Source organism: Montipora foliosa, chromosome 11, assembly GCF_036669935.1.
Source record: "Montipora foliosa isolate CH-2021 chromosome 11, ASM3666993v2, whole genome shotgun sequence".
In the NCBI taxonomy this organism is placed as follows: domain Eukaryota; kingdom Metazoa; phylum Cnidaria; class Anthozoa; order Scleractinia; family Acroporidae; genus Montipora; species Montipora foliosa.
This window is the reverse complement of record NC_090879.1, coordinates 14,580,145-14,585,144: the sequence shown is the minus strand read 5'-3', so window position 1 is coordinate 14,585,144 and position 5,000 is coordinate 14,580,145. Positions and strand designations below refer to the sequence as shown.

Genomic DNA, 5,000 nt, shown 5'->3' with positions numbered 1-5,000 from the left:
CTTGTTCTTTTGTATTGCCTATTTTCAAGCGTGTCACTTGTTGCTTTCCATAAGAAGACAATTTATGCGTCTTCTTCAAATTATGTGCTTGAAGTTCTTTTCAAGTTACGTGAAACCACGCGGTTTCCATTGTATAACACAGGCTGCAGCACTGTAGACCATGGCCACAATGCAACGTAAGTGTAAATTTAGTCCAAAGCTGTTACTTAATACAAAAGCTGTGAGTTACGCTCTCATTTCCGCGAATGTTGGTTACACAGAACACGGTTCACTGCCGAAGCCCAGCGACTCGTGGGAATGAGTACTGACGCCATGTGACCCTTGAAGAGTTTAAAATTGACCTCATTTTTTGCCTCATAACCGCAATAATTTATAACTAATTGCAGTTTGTTTACCCTGTTAGACAATTTGTTGACCTTGGCTTTGCTTAATAATGAACTATACACTGCCCAACAAAATCCAAAGACAGGTTTTTTTTTTTTATGTTGAGCCGACTTTTTCTTCCAGAAGGCATCAACAGTAATTATTTGCCTTGTTGCATGACAAGTTCATGGATTCAAGAAAACTTAGCGCTGAATAGTTTTATCGCTCACTTGTTCCTGTTGGTTAGTTTGTTCGGATTGTTGAAAAATAACCTTAGTCAGCATTTCAATACTTGAACAATATGAGGACTTTTCTCTCTCGATTGAGGTGGCCTTTTTGTGGACTTCGCGTGTTGCCATGGCAACCGATATGACGTCATAAGTTCCCTTCAAGTATTACCCAACAATAGAGTTGCAACGATATTTATAGTTTGCCTACACTATGAAATATCCTTTGGTATCCTTCATCGTTTCACAAACACTATAGCAACAAAAAACCCTTTTGAGGCTCCTTAAGGTGGCTTGAATCAGTTTCAGCACTTTTAGCATGAAGCAGCAATGTTATGGTACCATGTAAAACATCAATTATTGGTAAACAAAAGTGATTAGCAGGCCAAGTTGAAACTATCTGCAAAGTGTAAAAAAATTATTTGGAGCAGATTCAGAGCTACCTTAAATTTTCAATTAGTTAAGGTGGCTCAGATTGTGCTCCACATAACTTTTTAAAACTGTGCAGAAAGTCTTATTCTGGTATTGTCATTAATTTTGGTGGTCACCAAGTTTGTTTTTAAGATATGAGCAGCTAGAGCCAAAAAATGGGGTGTTTTTGCAGGGATTTCCTGATGCCACGGTAACGTTTACGTCACAAAAATGACCGAATCTTTTTTGGGAATAATTGATGTTTGATATGTTACCATAACATTGTTGTTACATGATAAAGTGTTGTAGCATGAATCCTTCTAATAAGAACGTTTCTTTGAGTTGTTGAAACTGGTTTGAGCCACCTTAAGATAGTTATTCCTTCACTGTTAAATTAATCTTGCTGTGCCGGTTTAGCATGGTGTAGTCATGGCACTGAAGTTTTTGTGATATTGTTCATTTATCTTCTAGGTGCTTCCAGATTTCTGATAAAACCTTCCCAGTTCTGATTATCAAGAATGGTGGATAGAAAGTTGGACGTTTTGGAGCAGCACCTACAAGATCTTAGAGTTGAAAGAAAAGAGGGAAACAGACAAGGCGAGGGTTTGACTTCTTTCAATCTAGGTAACTACTATCATGGCAAGGCCGACTTTAAACAGGCCATAAGAAATTACAAGGAAGCATTGGCCATTTTTAAGGAAATAGGTTTCAGAGCCGGAGAAGGAAGTGCCTATTGCAATCTCGGCAATGCTTATCAAAGTCTTGGTAGTTTTAAGGAAGCCATAGAGTACCACAATCAACATCTTAGTATTGCAAAAGAAGTAGGGGACAAAGTCGGAGAAGGAAAAGCCTATTGCAACCTGGGCAATGCTTATGACAGTCTTGGTAGTTTTAAGCAAGCCATAGATTACCACAATCAAGATCTTAGTATTGCAAAAGAAGTAGGGGACAGAGCCGGAGAAGGAATAACCTATTGCAATCTTGGCAACGCTTATCAAAGTCTTGGTAGTTTTAAGGAAGCCATAGAGTACCACAATCAACATCTTAGTATTGCAAAAGAAGTAGGAGACAGAGGCGGAGAAGGAAGTGCCTATGGCAATCTTGGCAACGCTTATCAACGTCTTGGTAGTTTTAAGGAAGCCATAGAGTACCACAATCAACATCTTAGTATTGCAAAAGAAGTGGGAGACAGAGGCGGAGAAGGAAGTGTCTATGGCAATCTCGGCAACGCTTATGACAGTCTTGGTAGTTTTAAGCAAGCCATAGAGTACCACAATCAATGTCTTAGTATTCTGAAAGAAGTAGGGGACAAAGTCGGAGAAGGAAAAGCCTATTGCAACCTGGGCAATGCTTATCACAGTCTTGGTAGTTTTAAGCAAGCCATAGGGTACCACAATCAACATCTTAGTATTGCAAAAGAAGTAGGGGACAGAGCCGGAGAAGGAAGTGCCTATTGCAATCTCGGCAATGCTTATCAAAGGCTTGGTAGTTTTAGCCAAGCCATAGGGTACCACAATCAACATCTTAGTATTGCAAAAGAAGTAGGGGACAGAGCCGGAGAAGGAAGTGCCTATGGCAATCTCGGCAACGCTTATCAAAGTCTTGGTAGTTTTAAGCAAGCCATAGAGTACCACAATCAACATCTTAGTATTGCGAAGGAAGTAGGGGACAGTGGCGGAGAAGAAAGCTCCTATGGCAGCCTCGGCAACGCTTTTTACAATGTAGGTGAGCTTGAAAAAGCGCTTGTCTTCAACAGGAAATATTTTAGCATTTCCAAGGAAACAGGGAACCCCATAGGGCAGGCAAGAGCGTGTTATCAACTCGGTCTTGTTCATGAAATTTCAGACTCCTTGAGCAAAGCTCTTAATTACTATCGTCAAAGCGTAAATTTGTATGATGAAATAAGGCGCCTTCTTCAGTCAGCGGATTCATGGAAAATAAGCTTTCGTGAAACAAACCGGTTTGCGTACGATGCCCTGTGGACAGGACTCTTGAAGAATGGAGAGGTTGATGAGGCTTTGTATGCTGCTGAACAAGGACGAGCGCAGGCTTTGGCAGACATTTTGAAGATGCAGTATAGCGTTGATGAGAAATCTTCTTCGGCAGGTATGATGAATGTAATGAAAGATCTACCTTCTCAAACTATTTTCACAGCACTTGACAGGAACATGATCAGCTTCTGGTTGCTAAGAGAAGGTAGTGAGATACATTTTCGACAAAAGCAAATCGAAAATGGAAGTGCCGACTCACTGATGGAAACTACTTGGAAACAGATAAGTGCGGGGACCGTTGAACAATGAGAGAATCGTTCGCTTGACAGACAACATAGCAACTTCTCGTTTAGTAGGGAAACTACTGAGGAGACCGTTCAGTCCTTGGGCTTCTCTGTGAACTCTTTGCAGCCCTTGTATGATGTTTTGGTCAGTCCTATCGTAGACTTGCTGCAGGGTGATGACTTAGTCTTTGTTCCGGATGGACCATTTTGCTTGGCTCCTTTTTCTGCATTGAGTGACTCTGTTAGGATCCGTGCAATCCCCTCGCTGACCGCTTTAAAAGTGATTGCTAGTGCACCTGACGACTTCCAAAGTAAGAATGAAGCACTGCTTGTGGGAGATCCGTGCTTGAAGGAAGTCACTTATGGCACTGGTGAAGCCATGTATGAACAGCTGCCATGTGCAAAAAAAGAGGTGCATACGATTGGAGAACTTCTGCAGGCTGTGCCTCTTACAGGAAAAAATGCAACCAAAGCTGAGGTTCTGAAGAGAATGTCGTCAGTTGCTTTAATCCACATTGCTGCACATGGAGATGGCAAATTTGGAGAAATTGCTTTGGCCCCAAATCACGAACGCACATCCGAGATCCCCACAGAGGAAGATTACATGCTAAGGTTGAGCGATGTTCACGCAGTTCGTCTTCAGGCAAAACTGGTTGTGCTGAGTTGCTGTCATAGTGGCAAGGGAGAGGTGAAATCTGTGGGTGTTGTGGGAATAGCCAGGGCTTTCCTGTGTGCTGGAGCCCGGTCTGTTCTGGTGTCACTCTGGGCAATCGACGATGGGGCGACCTTGATGTTCATGACCAGTTTCTACCAACACTTGGCAGATAGAAAAAGTGCAAGTGTAGCTCTTCACCATGCCATGAAATCTCTTCGGGGGACACAGAATTATTCCGCCATTAAATACTGGGCGCCATTTGTATTAATTGGCGATGATGTCACCTTTGATTTTGGGCAGCACGAATGCGAAAAGAATGGTAAGTGCTATTTTAAGTGTATCGTTAATGAATGAATCGTTGTACTTTGTACATGTTATTAATAAGCAAGTTAATTAGCAGATAGCTAGCTGTATGAGCTGTGTTATGATGGACTGACAGTGCGACTGATTGCTGATTGCCAGTTAGGTTTGTAAAGTAAACTTAGCTATTGACGTCTTACAGTCTACATGTCAAAGAAACACTGGATAGCAATTGTTGCTATGAACTAAGCACAAATCGTTTCAGATATTTTTGCCATTTAACAAACTATTTGTTTCCTTAAGGTTTTTTTTTTTTTTTTTCAGAAATGATGTCTAAATCGTGAGAAAACTACTTGGATTCTGATGCGTCAATATGTCATTTTCCTTTCTTCAATTCTATGGGTTATTGAAAAAAATGATGTAATCATTGATACCTCAGTAGCAGTCAGACCAAAAAACATGTGAATTATTGTTGAAGTACCATGTGCTTTCAGTAGTATTAAGATACTGTCCTAGTTCTTACATTTGTGCCATGTGTTGTAAGCATCTGCACCAGGATTAGTTAATCACTTAATCAGGGACTTGACAAAACTACTTGCTTCCATAACTGAGGATCTAGCCGTCATGTTATTTTGGCCCTTAAATACTTCAAAATAACTCCAACCTTTTGTGGTTTGTTTCTCGGGTGTTCATTTTACATGAAGCTGGTGACAAATATACTCTCAACCAACTTTCCATTTAAAATTACGTGACAGGCTCGGGGAATGTG

The 5,000-nt window shown here is 40.9% G+C and overlaps 1 pseudogene; it reads left to right on the top strand.

Moving 5' to 3' along the window:
* LOC137976165 (tetratricopeptide repeat protein 28-like) overlaps positions 1-5,000 on the top strand; it is a 134,981-nt pseudogene that overhangs the window by 129,154 nt on the left and 827 nt on the right.